At 28.0% G+C, this 3,690-nt stretch overlaps 1 pseudogene; it reads left to right on the top strand.

Moving 5' to 3' along the window:
* Positions 1-1,238: 1,238 nt before the first annotated feature.
* LOC114408216 lies at positions 1,239-3,217 on the top strand (annotated as a pseudogene).
* The last annotated feature ends 473 nt before the right edge of the window (positions 3,218-3,690 follow it).

A 3,690-nucleotide genomic window follows, 5' to 3' on the forward strand; every position in this document is an offset into this window, starting at 1 on the left:
ATCAAAATTAAGAACATTTTAATACAGGAGAATAAAACTGCAGGAAAAAGAATAGTGTGGCTGAAATTACGAATAAAAAACAAAAAAGAAACTAAAATTATAATTTAACTAATAATTTATTACTCCATTCACAACTGTTAGGATCTCGTATAATAATGATGTCACTTGAAAGAATCCATTCGCAACTATAACCCATGGACAACTTTAATTTGTACTAATTCATAGATTAATTAGTAGCCGGTAATAGAACAACTATAAAGTTGGCCTAAGTCCTAACCTTTGTCCTACATGCAAGACTTTCATATAAAAAAGCAGTAAGGATGATAACGGATAGGATACAGGTACGATTGTATAGTATTTTTTTTCATATTTATATATGAAAATAATTCAGACCTTATATCTATTCGAATAATAATTTTAATTTTAATTTTTATACTTAATGAAAATCTATATATTCATACTTACATTTATGACTCACACTTTACTTATCTATAAAATTAATAATAATATATCAATAAAAAAATTAATTAAAACAATTACTATATTTATGATAAAAAAATCGTTCTTAAATAATTTAAACATAACAACATACAACATAATATTAAAAATAAATAAATATAATATTATTCGTCCAAACTTAAGTCATAAATCAACAAAATTACAAAAATAATCATCTCATATAGCAATTGTTAACGTTAATATTAAAATTTTAGAATATTTTTTATCAAATATAAATTTTTTTCACAAAAATTATATATGAATAATATATATATATATATATATATATATATATATATATATATATATTAATTAGATATGTGAATGGTCGTATAAACAGATCGACCATGAGAGATAGTTTGTTACAATTTTCACCTGCATTTTAATTTGTTAACATTTTTATAATATTTTTGGCATATATCAATCGCGATGATCTTCTTTTTTTTCTTTAGAGACAGAGAAAAGAAATATCCCTCTATTGAAAAATACTTAATATCAAAGCCCTATATACAGTGCTACCTAAGGAGGCAATAACACTAATTAAAATAGAAAATAAATATTAACTCAAAATAAGTTGGTCGAGAGTTGTTCTATTTACGATTTTGAGTTCCAGTCTTAAAAGTATAGTTATATTAAAATTTAATGAGAAAAAAATTGCTACTCATATTTAAACTCGAAATAAACTCAACTATGGCAGATGGATAATCACTTTATTACAATACAAAAGGTTAGGCATATAGAAAGACAAAGAAAAAGCTCTTTGAAGCTAATTAACGCTGATAAGTATTGTCGCCTTTACATGTTTGTTCTCGCTTCTTCCCTCAACCAGTTTTGCTTTCTCATTCCGTGCCATAGCCTATATAATACGTACGCATTCATGTGCCTCTCATCAGCCTCACTTTGAGTTGAAGAGAATTGAAGAAGGATTGATATAAGCAAATGGAAAGGATAAATTTTATTGAAAATGGAGTGAGTGGATTGCCTCCAGGTTTTCGTTTCCAGCCAACAGATGAAGAGCATGTGTTTCAGTATTTGAAATGACAGATTTTCTCGTGCCAGTTGCCTGCTTCAATCATTCCTGAGATTAATGTCAGCAAATATGATCCTTGGGATTTGCCAGGTACCAAAGTTAGCTGTAACTTCCCAAACAAAATTTCTTTTTGTGCCTATTTTTTCCTAGAAGAATTCATTAATTGTTAATTATAATATATAGCTGTAACTTCCCAAACACAAGAATATGAAGAAGATTTTAAAGGTGTAACACAAAATCATTCATATTTCTTTTACTTAATGTGTAAGGTTTTAGAATATATATATAGCTGGCTCGTGATATGGTATCAAAGTATTTAACCATTTATTGACCAATCACGTGTGGTTTTAGAATATATTTTTAATATATTATTTTTTTCAGTTTATTCCTAAAAAATATTTTTTTTATTTTACTACATGATATTTTTAAAATTTTGTTTCTAATATTTTTTAAATAATAATGTAATAATCTAAGAAGACTGACACGTCTCATTATTTAATGGACTTACTAACCACAGATAACAGAAATAAAAATTTAAAAATATCATATAGTAAAATAAATATATATATATATATATATTGAATAATAAACTAAAAAATATATGTATTATATATATGAAAAATATATTTAAACCTTAATTTATATATACGCACGTAAGAGACCGGTGCAACTTCAATCTTAAGCTAGCTAAAAAAAATACAAATAGAGCCAAACAAAACGAAACAGAAAAGTAATCAATCATTAACATGCCCTAATAAACGAAAATGTGTGCTTACAATATGCTGAGCTCTTATAGTAGTCTACTGCATGCCATTATAACTTGACTGTTCTAGTTTTGTGTGTGTATTTATTTAGGAAATTGTGATGTGCAAGAGAGGTACTTTTTCAGCTCCAAGGAAGCCAAGTATCGAAACGGCAATCGCATGAACCGAACAACTAACTCTGGCTACTGAAAGGCAACAGGATCAGACAAAATAATTTCATCATCAGTAAGTAATATTGGTTTTGCAGGGCTAAGAAAAACTCTAGTATTTTATGAAGGAAAATCTCCAAATGGGTCTCGAACTGATTGGGTCATGCATGAATATCGACTCGTCAGCTTAGAAACTATTGCTTCCAATTCATCCCAGGTAAATTTCAATCATTAATTCTTAATTTGAGCTTCTGTGAAAACTTATATTATTATAAAAAAAAATCCCAGCAATATTGTATATATATATATATATCACGCATATAAATGACAAATAATATTTATTTGTCAAATGCTTTTGGGTTGGCTGAACTATGCAAACGAGATAGGGGAATGGATTCTGTGTCGCATATTCATGAAGAAAAGAAATATAGAAAGTGATAACAACACTACTGCTCCCAGGAAGAACAATAATGCAGTGATGAATAATGTTGAGGTGGCTCAGCCAAGATTCTTTGATTTTTTGAGTGTTCACAATTCAGCTCCTCCGGCTCCTATACAATATTCTTCTACATCCTCATCTTGTTCAAGTTCCAATAACGTTGTAGAGGCTTCTTCACCTAACCACGAAGAAACAAGCGGCTATGCTGATTTTTGCTGATTTTTAAGTGCAATTAATGTGTTAATTAATTAAGTAACTGATATCTTCCTTCTACCCTGCATATTTGTTTCCAATTTTAAGGAAAATGAATCATATGCAATTCACGCTGATCATGCTCGATCCCTATCATGCAAGGAACCAGCAGGATTTCATGTTTTTCTAGTAATTTTTCTCCTTTAATTTTTTATTTTTCAAGTCGTGTCTCGTATATAATTTCTATATATTGCACTATATATGGCTGTTATTATAACAACGTGTTATAGATGGTCGGTTATTTAATATTCAGTGTTGATTATTTTCTTATCCCAAAAAGGTTAGTTTGGGGGAGGAATTACCATGTGATATGTTTGGATAAGCTGGTCACAGGATCGAAAGAGAGTTTCTTAAATGGGCATGATCTAACATATATAAGGCGCTCAAACCAATTATGGAAATTTGCAATGTACAATTAATGTTTAAAAAATGCACTTGCATTAAAAAAAATTACATTTGCACATGTATATTTTTTTATGATCAAATTTAATAGTTATACATTGATAATATAAAATAAATTTATTCCATTAATATTAATTAATTATAAATTATTGTTAA

The sequence above is a fragment of the Glycine soja genome, chromosome 4 (assembly GCF_004193775.1).
Source record: "Glycine soja cultivar W05 chromosome 4, ASM419377v2, whole genome shotgun sequence".
In the NCBI taxonomy this organism is placed as follows: domain Eukaryota; kingdom Viridiplantae; phylum Streptophyta; class Magnoliopsida; order Fabales; family Fabaceae; genus Glycine; species Glycine soja.